This window comes from Pimephales promelas, chromosome 10 (assembly GCF_988280905.1).
Source record: "Pimephales promelas chromosome 10, fPimPro1.hap1.1, whole genome shotgun sequence".
Classification (NCBI taxonomy): Eukaryota; Metazoa; Chordata; class Actinopteri; order Cypriniformes; family Leuciscidae; genus Pimephales; species Pimephales promelas.
The window spans coordinates 12,466,553-12,480,154 of NC_142778.1; the positions used below are offsets into that span (position 1 = coordinate 12,466,553).

General features: G+C 42.6%; 1 pseudogene; it reads right to left on the minus strand.

Moving 5' to 3' along the window:
• Nucleotides 1-2,118: 2,118 nt before the first annotated feature.
• Nucleotides 2,119-4,979, minus strand: LOC148977327 (uncharacterized; annotated as a pseudogene).
• Nucleotides 4,980-13,602: the final 8,623 nt, after the last annotated feature.

Sequence of the window (13,602 nt, forward strand, 5' to 3'; positions counted from 1 at the left end):
CAGTCATGTACTGTAAGGAAACTAGTCAGGTAGCTACTATTCAAGCCGGTATGTTTACGGAAGTCGTGCGATTTCATGTGTTGCGTGACGTCTCTGCGCCCAAGTAGCAGTGATTCGCCTTAGCAGTAGTGCTTCGCCTGTGCTTCCCCCTAATATAGTCCCAAGTCAATATCTGCCTAGGAAATCGCCGAGTGTTAATCTGCGTCGCTATTTGTACTCGTTGTGAATACGCAGGCCACAAGAAGTAATTACGTGGGTTTGTTTATTTTTTTTAACCACTTTTACTCAGGACATGCTAGCTGGCAACAAGGGAATCCATTCATTGTGCTAAGCTAAGCTAGCGCCGACCCTGTCAAACTAAAACAATGCATGCACTGAGACAAAAATGAATTTGCACACATATCTAAATGTAGGAAAGAATGTGAATAAGCCATATTTAAAAAAACGGTGGAGTTTTCCTTTAAGCAAACTGTGGCGGATGTGGGTGAGCTTGGGTCAGCTCAGTTTGAGTTTTTATTAAATGGAATTTACTTACAGTAAAGATTACATAACAACAGTATTTAGGTTTAATAGACTTTATTTAAACTTTTGTTTGGAGTTAAGTGCGCACACTCTTTAACGTTTAGTTTGAGTTTATTCTTACCGTTCTTTCTGTTTGTTTGTTATGGCTGAGTCCCGTGAGCTGGTGCACCATCAAAAGGAGGTACATTTATTAAGTGAATTCATTTGACAGTATTATTTGAGGTGTTTGTTTATGTATATTGGGTGTTTCATATGCGTTATTGTGTGTAATGGCCATTATGTGTCTGTGTATCCCCCTTTGTGTGTTGATTGGTGCTGGCCTGTTCACAAATAATATAATGTTCAACAAAGGTTGACCCGCCGAGCGGGTAACAGGCGTGACTCTCTTCTCAGGCTGACCAGCGAAAGCGGCAGGTGAAAGCAGACACCGGAGAACCACTGCTGCCCTGGCGAGCGCGGGAGGAAGATCCCTCGGCTAGTGGAGGTGAGCTGGCATCAGACAAGGGCTCTGAAATAAGCACAGCAGAGTAGCGACAAAGTAGCGGTGGAACAAACTCACAGTAGCACAGTGCAGGATAGGACAGGACTGGACAGGACTCATACGGGAGGTAGGTAACATACACAGACTAAACGTCTTGGCTGAAAGAATAATCTGGCAAAGAGGTAGGGAAAAGCAGTGGTAAAAGAAGCCGACAGAATTAGAGAAAAGGGAGAGCAGGTGTGAAAGAATGATTGGATAACGAGCATAAGGCAGCCGCAGCTGTAGATAATGAAACAGCGGAGAAGCGAGAACAGAAGCGAGAACACATGATAACCAACAGGGGGAGACAAAGAACCGAGAAAGGGACCAGATTCATGACACATGGAACATTTAAACATTTTCTTTAATGACTTTATGGGCCGTCAAGAGCCAGTCCCTTAGGAAGCCAATGGAAGAGTGATACAGCTCTCAGATTCAATCAAAAATATATTTATTTGTGTTCCGAAGATGAACGAAGGTCTTACGGGGTTGGAACAGCATGGGGGTGAGTAATTAATGACTTAATTTTCATTTTTGGGTGAACTAACCCTTTAAGGCAACACTGAACACCATGGGTGCTTCTCAATATCCCTCCTCGTCTCCTCGCTCCTCCGTCCTCCCTCCTATGACCCGGAAACCGATCGAGCTCAGCCATCTTGAAGGACATCTCAATTCTCTAATTGCACCGTGAGGAGTCAAGGATCGAGGAGTGAGGAGGCTTCCTGAGGAGTCATAGGTGCATCCTACGCGGAACTGTTATATTGACTAAACGTGACGCACGTATCAATTCTCCTCCCCCTTCACATCGGTCACAATCATTTTAATTTATACTTTACCTTTGCAGTTTATATAAACCACACATCTCAGATATTTCAACAGTATAGTCTATCTTTATTATTATTTATTATGAATTTATTAAATAACCAAACTTCAACAACATAAGGGCAGATCCTTTTAGCGCTGCTGATGACACTGTGGAGTGACGCTCGAGTGATCAAGTATTCCAATGGATATAAAAAAGCTTTTATTCGATTCCTCTGTCCTCCTTTCCTTTCCTCGCTTCCTTCCCTCACGTCCTACAGGGGGTGGAGCTGAGACGCAAGGAAAGGAAGCAAGGAAAGGAAACGAGGATGCACAAATGAGAAGGACCCCATGAAGTGATCATATAGCTGGTCAGCCAGAATTCTTTTAAGCACGATCTTTCCTGTGTAAACAGCAAACTGCCGCAGTTCGGTTGCCTTCCACCTGTCGATGTCTTCCAGATTTCTTGGTTTCCGGGCAAAACAGCTGGGGATGTCCTTTTAAAGTGACAGCAGCCTTTGGGTCACATTGCTTATTTGCCCAGCAGACATTCTCACTTTCCTGTCTCCTCTAACCCACACTGTTATGAGTTTTTTCATCACTCCCAGGCAAGCTTGGTGCATGTAATCAATTGGGAATTGTTCTACCATGTCCAGTGGGAGATTCAGAAAGGGGGACACAGGAGTGTCCTCATTTTCTTGACGCATGGACATTTCAGCGCGAAACGTGTCGTTGTTTCGTAAAGTGAGGTTATCAACCTCTGGGTAGGTCACGCGTCCATCCACCCATGTGCCCTTCTGTGTGCACTTGTCACACCCATACCCATAGTATTGTTTGATCTTTTTGACCATGGCTCTTGCGGGTGCGTCACACACAACACATCTGATTTTGACTTCTATTCCATCCAAACCATTGTCTACAAGCTCCTGAATGTCCTTTATAGCTTCTTCAATAAAATCCAAATTTGTTGGTTTGGTGGGACCGAGTGTCAGTGTGACAGGAAAGACACTAATGGGTGGCAGATGAATGGCACACAGGATGGGCCAAAGAGATGCTCTGCTGCTTTTAAAAATCGGCAGGCCATCTATATTAAATGAAAGCTCCAATGTGCTAACTCCATCTGTAATGTCTCTTGGATAGCGCTGCAGCTGCTCAAGAATGCTCTCCCTTAAGAATGCTTAAAATGGACACACTCCATTCCTGATTTTTCCACTGATTTAATGAGCCTAGGAGTTTTCAGCAGTGACCTTGCTGTTGATGGGAGTGGCCATAATTTTTAAGTCCTTTCAGGAGATCATCTAAAGCATTATGCTTGATGAGGTGTTTTGTTGCCCATTCTTGTAAAAATGTTGAGAGTGAAGTTAGGGCCACTTTGTTATCATACTCAGATTCTGAATTGCTGTTTTCGTCACTGGACCCATCGGCCACACCGTGAGGTCCTGAACTGCAGTCCTCCCCACTGACCCAAATTTCTACACTTGAGAAGCTGTCTTCATCAGTATTATTTTCTTCATCAGTATAATGTTCTTCATTAATTCTTTCTTGAAGTGTTACTGAATGAAGTGATGACTCCTGTAATGGCAAGTTTTAGAGGTTAATGAAAACAGCATCAAAGGTATAAGAAACTTTCCGAACAGGCAAACTGTAATAAAGAGAAAAGGTTTATTCTTGTGAGGAGGCCTCTTTTCAGAGCCGCAGCTACCCAGCTCGGAAAACCAGAAGACCTGTTTGATTTCCACAAACATGACATTTTATACAGTAAAACTCCTCCTTCCTAGTTTCTGTAACTTTCCACATCTGTTGTCTCAAAAGGTGACCATGCCCCTCCTTGCCACCCCAGGGCTCTATAATTAACAAAAGAAACAGGGCCATTTGTTCTACCACTCTGTGTGTGAGTGTGTGTGTGTGTGTGTGTGTGTGTGTGAGAGAGAGAAAAACATATGATGGCTATTATTCATATTAGTTAATATTAAATTTTTCCACAACAACTTCCCCCTTTTTATCATTCAGATTACCCATAATCATAATAATAAAAATCAATAGAAAAATTTCAGTCGTATCATCACAGTTATACTCTTCATATCCGATTTTTGTATATCTGAAAATAAAATCCATCATCCCTTGGCACCGTTGGCCACCCACATGAAGTTCAAGTCCATAAAGATATGTTTTCTGCTGTGTAGTTTCATCTCCAGACTTTCCGTCCAGGCTTGTTGCAATATCCGCTGGTCAGGTCTAAGTCTTTGTTCTCCCTTCAGCCCTGCATGAGGAGGTTCTGTCACATAGTGTTGCACTGTTCCATCAAAAAACTTCACACCTCCATAAGAAAAGGCACTGAATCTGGGAGCAAACGCTGGTTCCTCTTTCCGAGGCAGGAGACAGTTGTGAACTATAGGTAGCAGGAATTCTGTGATTCAAAAGAACATACGGTACAACAAACAACAAAAGCGTATGGCATCCTTGATGGTCAGAGATTTGAAATGGTCAGATTCAAATTTATCTTAAATTTATGTACTTCCAAAATATGGTCAAGGGAGAATAAAAGAAGATCTTACTAGCCCTTACACTGTTTCTGGCATTACAACAAAAACAACAAATACTGGTTTAAACCCCACTTCATGAAGAGTATCAGCAAAATAATGTAACCAAACACAGAGATTAAATTGAATTAATGTCCAAAAACATTGTTGAAAATAAAATGGACAAAATACAAATGTGCAGAAACAAAACAAATAATAAAGTAAACTCAAAGTAAAACAAAACAAAATCAGTTATCAAATGGTGTTATCTATGTGTCTGCATTTAGCTGTGTCTATGTGTAAATTCATCATGCCTCAAAACAAAGATTAGGGAGTTTTACAATTGTGATGCAAATTTGGCCCTGTTGTAACAGGGAGCCAGGATGAGAATGTGAGTATGAGATGTGATCTGGCTCAAAATCTTCCCGCACCAATGTTTTTGTTAAGAAGCATGATAAAAGTGCAAAGTTCCTGTTGTGAGCAAAGCATTCTCATGGTCAATGCAGTTGTGAAGCACATTGTAATCACATGGTAATTCTACCTCCTTTACGTGGTTTTACTACAGCTATATGGAGAATAGCAGAGTTATCCACTAAGGGGACACATTCAACAGTCATTATTCAATTGGGCACATTCCTGTATCAAAATCTGCTCTGCTCTGTAGAGAAAAACAAATTTTGAGTTTAAGTAGTTTCTTTTCGCCCTGGCGCTTCCCGTCGAATCAGTCCTGCAATTTGTTATACCACAATTTTTTAGGACATTTTTGTCCCCTAAACCATATTATATTTGGCCATTGCTAAACCATATTATATTTGGCCATTGCTAAACCATATTATATTTGGCCATTGTTACCATTACATCCCCCTTTTTGATGCATGAATTCATCCTTGCATCAAATTAACACAATGGTGTCCTCATCATTTGAAGGCTAATAGCCCTCAGTCTTACATTCTATTTTCTGTCAAGTCAGGTCATGCTGTACAGACTTGTCAATGTCAGTCATAATTTTCCCTTTGTTTACATTAATCATAAACGTTAAGGGCTCCCTTGATAATTCGATATCTTAGCCAATATGTCACTTTGTTCTTTCCAAAAAATTATCAACCTCTCTTGAATTTGTTATTCGCCTTAATTCTTTCCAGAGGTTAATGATACACATTATTCAGATAGAGCAACTCCTCTAAACTCACTCTCATCAAGACATAAAGTGCAATCACCATAAAATACATCTAAATATGAACCGTTCATATTTCTTATTTTTTTATCTAAAAAGATTTACAGTTTAAATGATATTTTAGACCCTGCGTATTTCTATATCTTTTATCTAATTATTTTCTATGGCCTCTTAACTATAGTTTAAAACATGTTTGTTCATTATTCTTTTGATTTTAGAAAAGTCAGCTGTGTTGGTTTTTGTTCATTATCATTAAATTGCTTCAGCTTCTTTGTCTGAATGAAAAACAGAAAGATAGAGTACACAGACCTTTCTTCTTCAAGCAGTCTCTCTCTCTCGAACAAACGAATAATCTTTTCAACAGCCTCCTAAGACTGTAATTTAGACAGGGTAAATTCCTTACACTAAACTTTTGACCTTTGTTATTCAGACTTTTAGTTGTCCTAATCTTTAGCCACCACCATGTCTCTACCCTGATATGCTGGATTTTGCCACACACTCCTTGCCCTTAAGGCAATTAACATCATAAAAAATGTTTGTCAATGTCTACACATCAGATGCATCCAACTGTGGTCTCTGTTAATGATGTTTGAGACACCCCATTGTCTGATAAGATTCCCTGTGTCTCACACCGGCCCCATTTCTACAATCGACTACCATTTGTTTAGAATGTGTTGAATTACAATGGTGAAGAAACAAACTAACTTTTTTCTAACTAATCTTTTATCTCTATGATAATTAAGCCATTTTGGAGGATAAGTTCATTCTAAAGTATATTTGGGAGTGGACTCTTGGTCGAGGCAGACAAACTGTATCACAGTCCTCTGAGTCCCCTCTCTGATGCCCTTTGCCCAAAGTGGCATCACATTCCACTCCCTTCGCACAGTTTACACCTCCCTTTCCTGGTCAGTGTTGGGAGTAACGCATTACAAAAGTAATACATTACAGTAACATATTACTTTTTGCTGTAACGCAGTAGTGTAAGGCATTACTAATCAATTTTCAGTAATATTTTACTCGTTACTTGTTCAGTGAGGCTTGTATTACAGTTGTATTACAGTGTATTGTCTGCTTTTACTTCTTAAAGGCAACAAACTGTGTGAAAGTTTTAAAGCAGTCTTTTAGTGCCAGTTCAGAGCGGTCGTGTCTGTAACATTGTTTTTTCCTCATAAATGCGAACACGAAAACTAAAATAAAATGAATATTTTAAGTTCTATGGAGACTGGAGAGCCAACCCTTCCTCATCCGATTTGCGCAGTGTAATTAACAGAATTGCAAAAAATATATTTTGCCTCCTATTTTTTTTTTGTCACGCATGAATGTGTGTCTTTTCCCTAATATTAAAAATAAAACATAGACTGATATTTGTCTAATGTCTGGAGTCCTTTGAGGAAGCCTAGACGTTTCAATACATGTATTTTCTGAGAATTTTTATTTCAAGTTTTGACTGCAAATGTCATGTCCATAATGCTCCTTAACTAGTTTTGTGGTGTAGGTCTACGTATTTTATAATGTTAACTTCAAATAATACTAATAGCCTAATTTTTAAAAAATAAAATAAAGATAAGGCAGCATTGGATCTGGACGGTAAGGAGAATAATGCTGGGAGTTGTGTCGCAATTCTGTTCGTGGATCTGAGTCGTGTGGCGAATCGCGATTTCGGTTTCATATTGCATATCGTTACAGCCCCAAAGTTGTTCTACTTAGTTATTTTGGTGAAAGTAACTCAAAAGTAATACATGAGTAATGTAACGCATTAAAATTCTGAGACAGTAATATTGTAAGGTAATGAATTACTTTTAAATAACAGTAACAAGTAATACCTAATGTATTACAGTTTGGAAGTAACTTGCACAACACTGTTCCTGGTGGGCAGGTGCCCAGTAGCGGTGAAACCCTGCCTTAGGTTGTCTTTTAGGGCTATCGAAGATCGTACCCGTCGTTGGGATGACACCTCATGCATACTGGTTACAGCTCCATCCAATTTGGCAGAATTATCAAACAGACTTTTCTAAAAATTGACAGTTATGACTTTTCTCGTGGGTGTTGGTGAGAAGACATTCAAGAATCATCACAGTCCAGTAGGACAGTATTTAATTAAATTAACCTTTTAAACATCCTCAGCAAAATCACAATGCTTGGAAATTTAGATCACGACCGTACATTCAGTGTACATCTATATCTGTAGCCTAGAGCCATCGATTCTGAATGGTGGAGGCTAAAGAAAATGAGACAAAGAAGTTACTGGTCCTAAAATAAACTAATCAAAAAAATGTCTCTTCTATCGTATAAGGTCTGCATTATTTTAAAAACGTCTTTAAAGTAATTCAGGTTTGCTCCTAAAGTATTTACAAATTGTCCTCTGCTTCTTATTATCACTTATAACACACTCAGATAACAGCTTTTAGCTGTCATTGAGAGAGAGAGAGAGAGAGAGAGAGAGAGAGAGAGAGAGAGAGAGAGAGAGAGAGAGAGAGAGAGAGAGAGAGAGAGAGAGAGACAGACTCTTGAGTTATTCAGGACTGGTACTTCCTGCTTCCTTCAAAACGTGTAACTTCAGACTTTAACTCTAGCCCAGCTTAAGGCATCTTTTCCATAAATTACTTGTATTTTTAATACAAGCCCAATTTTATAAGAGAATTTAGACATTACAAATTTCTACTCGGATTGAGTCTCTGTCATGCTGGCAGCTTCCGTCCCAACACACAAGATTAAGATATGCAAATTGTTTCAGCCAAACCACAGCTTATTTTCTAAAATCAACATCAGCTTCTAAAATCCTTTCTTGGTGAATACTAACAAGTTTTTTTCACATTTTACATTTATCAACTGTTAAACCTGTAACACTGCTTGCTTAGCCTATTTTATCTTTTATAAAAATAGTAATGCTTCAAATTTCATCTAAATTTTATTTGCCAGGTTCCTAATGGCCATAGTTTAATATCTGACTTAGTTTTTTTATTTTCTAGGAGTTTACCAATTCTGCAATTAGCAATACTTTTTAAAAGTATTTGCAACTCATTTGCAACTCATTTCTTATCTGTCTCTTTCTCAACCCAATTGAAACCCGATCTAACAGGTTAGAAATACAATTTAACAGTGGGACGCTCAACCCCCTTTCTTGGGTGTTTTACTGTTCTCACCCCTGTGAACTTAAAACAATACATAATACGATGGTCCTTCTAACCCCCCTCCTGTTCTTTCTCAGACCAAAATGTTAATATCATCACTTAAACACTGATCTATATTCAAATGCACACAAAACTATTCTTATACATTTAAAAGAGGGCAGGATTACATGAAAGGTGGATACACTGAGACAAAGCAAATGTAAATGATTCAGCAGCAGCAGACACGCTAATCTGATCAGTCTGACCACAGTGGTCAAACCTTTACCATACAAAAGCAAAGCTGTATCTTGAACTTATAATGGCCAGGAAGTGCATAAAGACAAAAGCTAATGTTTGACACCTGGAATGCTTGGCTTAATCTTCTTGGCCTCAAAATGGTAAATACTGTAAATACATTTTTCAGTTAAAAATCTCAGCTTTCATCCACAGCTACATGTTAAATAGCTGCTTAAGTTTAACTTTAGTCATACTTATCCAGGGAAATGATTCCCTGATCCAAAATTCCTTCATAACACAGACTGTCTTTAATTTAGCATTATCATCAATAACACTGATTGCAAAACCCATTATAACATCCGAAAGCCGGGCTAATAAGCACGCACTATTTGCTGTATTACTTAGTCCCTTCTCAGTTATTAGGAAAAGGCATCATCTGCAAATACCAATATATATTCATTTGTTTATCTATTTATAATTTTTATAAAAATAAACTATAATTTCCAATTTATTTTATGATAAATGAAGGTTTGATGGCTAGTCCATCTTTTCACTATCCCCACTATAAACCCTTTGGTTCGAAAACACAATGGTTATTAAACTAAATCTGCAAGTATCTTTAAAGTTAGAGCTTCAGAGAAGAGCTGCTTACAGCATTTTGCTCTCTTTTGTCTTCCCATCATGACTGTTCAGTTACGATTTACTATATCTATAATACAATAAAGCACATTCACATCATCATTTCAATCATTATTTTATCACGTTTGTACTTTAGTTTTACTGGAAATACTTTTCCATATTCTGCTTGATAAACCTTTCACACCATTTCAACTTACTTGGACTTAACAAGTGTTCAAAAATGGTCATGAATTCTATTTTTTTCCCTTTTATATTCCAGCTTCTTCTTTATCTGGTGTTTTCTTCCAACACTATTGTTTTCCCTGCCTTCTTCCCCTACATGCATAAACCATCCTTCTACGTTTTATTTCTACATTCTGATTCTATCCAACAACTCACTGCGTGGAAAAACTCACATTTTTCCTACCATCTATCTATCCTCAATCCAACAATTCATTGTTAAATTCTATCAGGAAAAACGTCTCGGGTTATGACTATAACCCTTGTTCCCTGAGAAGGGAACGAGACACTGCGTCGATAAAATCGACTCTTTGGGGACGCTCCCTAAGCGTGCGCCTCTGAAGTATGAATGAAACTAATCCAATCCTGATTGGTGTTGCGTCGTGACGTAACATGTGACGGCATACCCGGAAGTATAAAAGTGACGCTGTCACAACACACACTAGCCTCGCGATGAAGCAAGACGCTCAAGGGTCTGAAAAGGGGGCGTGGCAACACGACGAAGTGTCTCGTTCCCTTCTCAGGGAACAAGGGTTATAGTCATAACCCGAGACGTTCCCTATCGAGGGAACTCAACACTGCGTCGATAAAATCGACTCTTTGGGGAACGAGTACCCACTAGGCCACGCACCGAACAGACCCGCCCCAGAGTGAAACTGATTAGGCACTCAGCAAGGGCCGAGTACGTGTGCACCGGGCGTACTGGGAAGGCTGAGACTGTAAAACCTGATGAAAGTATGCGGGGTAGCCCAGCCGGCTGCCTCACAAATCTCCTGCAGAGGTACTCCCGACAGAAGGGCCCTAGAGGAAGCCATGCCTCTAGTCGAGTGAGCCCTTAAGGCCAAAGGTGAAGGAACCCCACGCACCTTGTAAGCCTCAGTAATAGCCTGGACAATCCAGTTACTTATAGTTTGTTTGGTCGCCGGGAGCCCCCTCTTAGGTGACCCAAAGCATACTAACAACTGGTCAGATCTTCTCCAAGAAGCAGACTTTTCCAAGTATACACTCAAAGCTCTGACGGGGCAGAGCAAGTGAAGCCTCTCTTCTCCCGCCGACACATGAGGTGGAGGATGGAATGCCTGAAGGACTACAGATCGAGCCGTACTCGAAGGAACTTTAGGCACGTAGCCCGGACTCGGGTGCAAAAAGGCCTTTACTTTGCCAGGGGCAAACTCCAAGCAAGCTGGCGTTACCACCAGGGCCTGGAGATCTCCCACCCTCTTAAGAGAGGTAATCGCTAAGAGAAAGACCATTTTCAGCGTTAAGTCCTTAGGCGAAGCCGACTCTAAAGGTTCGAAGGGAGCGAGCGACAACCCTTCCAGAACTATTGCCAGATCCCAGGCAGGCACCCTGGACCTGATCGCCGGCCTCATCCTCCAAGCACCACGGAGAAACCTAATGACCAATTGGTGCCTCCCCAGAGGTCCACCATCCACTGGCGCGTGGAAAGCCGAAACGGCAGCCACGTACACCTTAAGAGTGGACGGGGAGAGACCCGCAGAGAAACGATCCTGAAGGAATTCCAGAACTGAAGCCACTGGGCAGTTTACTGGATCCAACCTTCGTTCTCCACACCAAGTGTGAAACACCTTCCACTTGCGGGGCTGGATGTGAGAGGGAGAACCAAAGTGGACAGTGGGACGTCTCTTGAGACGCAAACAGATCCACTTCCATCGGTCCGAACCTCTCCCATATCGACTTCACCACATCCGGATGAAGTCTCCATTCCCCGGGCCTCAGCCCCTGCCTCGACAGGATGTCTGCTCCCCGATTCTGAACCCCTGGGATATACATTGCCCTTATTGACAATATCTTTCCCTGGGACCAAAGGATAATCTGATGCGCCAGTTTGCACAGAGGGCGCAATCTGAGTCCCCCCTGTCGGTTCAGATAGGCCACCACTGACGTATTGTCCGTCCGTATAAGGACGTGGCGACCCTCGATGTCTGGGAGGAAGCTCCTCAAAGCCTTGAATACCGCCATCATCTCCAGGCAATTTATATGCCAAGTGCGATGATGGTCCTGCCACAGACCCCTGGTAAAGCGGCCGTCCATGACCGCGCCCCAGCCCGTAAGGGAGGCGTCTGTCGAAACGGTTTCCCGGCGACATGACACTCCCAACACTGGGCCTTGGGATAGGAACCAAGGCTTCTTCCATATTTGCAGAGACTGAAGGCACTTGCGCGTTACTCTGATCATACGGAACGGATTTCCTTTGGGTGAGAACCCCTTGGTCTTCAACCACCACTGGAGGGGCCTCATGTGAAGGAGGCCCAGAGGAATAATGTTGGATGCCGCTGCCATGAGGCCCAGCATCCTTTGAAAGTGTTTCACAGTGACGGCCTGACCTAGCCTCACCCTGGACACCATCGCCAGAATTGACTCGATACGTGCGGGAGACATACGTGCCTGCATCGTAATCGAGTTCCACACGACTCCCAAAAAGGTCGTGCCCTGGGACGGTTCTAGCACACTCTTCTTCAAATTGAGTCTTAACCCCAATTTTTGAATATGGCCAAGAACGACATCTCGATGCCGAACTGCCATCTCCCGAGACTGGACCAAAATAAGCCAGTCGTCGAGATAATTCAATACGCGAATCCCCTGAAGTCTCAGTGGAGCAAGGGCCACGTCCATACACTTGGTAAATGTGCGGGGAGAGAGTGCTAGGCCGAACGGAAGAACCCGATATTGGTATGCTTCGCCCCCGAAAGCGAACCTCAGGTACCTCCTGTGACAAGGAAGGATGGAGATGTGAAAATAGGCGTCTTTCAGATCTATCGTGACAAACCAGTCCTCGGATCTGATTTGACTCACGATTGTTGGAATGGTCAACATTCTGAATTTGAACCTTCTCAGAGACCGGTTCAACACCCTGAGATCCAAAATTGGCCTTAACCCCCCATCCTTCTTTGGAACTATAAAGTACCGGCTGTAAAACCCGGACTCCCTGTCTACCGGAAGAACACGTTCTATGGCTCCTTTCGACAGCAGAGTCTGTACTTCTTGTTCCAACACCTGAGCCTGCTCTGGGACCACCGCAGTAAACACCACCCCAGAGAACTTGGGGGGGCGGTGCGCGAACTGCAGTCTGTACCCAACTCGTATTATCTGCAGGACCCATGGAGATATGTTGGGAAGATGATACCATCCCTCTACAAAATCTGCTAAGGGTACCAGCCTCTCGAGGCTGGCCTCTGGTGTCTTTTCGCTGGAAATTGATGCGGCCCGAAGCGCTGTTAACGGCGGACCTGCATCTTTTCCTAGAGGGCCCCGTTGTGAGAACAACCTCGGTTGTCTCACTGCGGAGGGGGCAGCCCTCTGAAGTCCTGCCTTGGCTAGGACCTCTTTTCCGAAGTCCTCTTAGCCTGAATGACGTCCCTCAGGTCGCCCCTCTGGCTGGAGGACTTCGGTTTTTGGGAGCGTTTCCTCTGTTGCCAAGACCCCGGAGGGGGGGCTCTAGAGGAAACGCTCTCCTTCTGCTCTGCCCTGTGGGAGGAGCTGGCTGATGGCTGGGGCTGATTGCTTTGCCCCCCCCCTACTAGATTTGGCCTTCGCTTTCCGGGGGAGGTACTGCTGGAACGCCGCAGATTGTTTTCTCGACTCCTGAAACCTGTCGACAACCGAATTAACGGCGTCGCCGAACAGGCCAGAAGCCGAAAGCGGCGCATCCAGCAGGAAGGACCTATCCTTTTCTTTAATACCGGATAAGTTCAGCCACAGATGCCTCTCCGTGGCCACCATGGCCGCCATAGAGCGGCCAATAGCGCTGGCCGCTTCCCTAGTGGCCCGGAGAGACAGATCTGCGGCCTTCCTCAACTCCGCGACATCTTCAGGAGTAGGCCCCTCCCCCTCATCCAA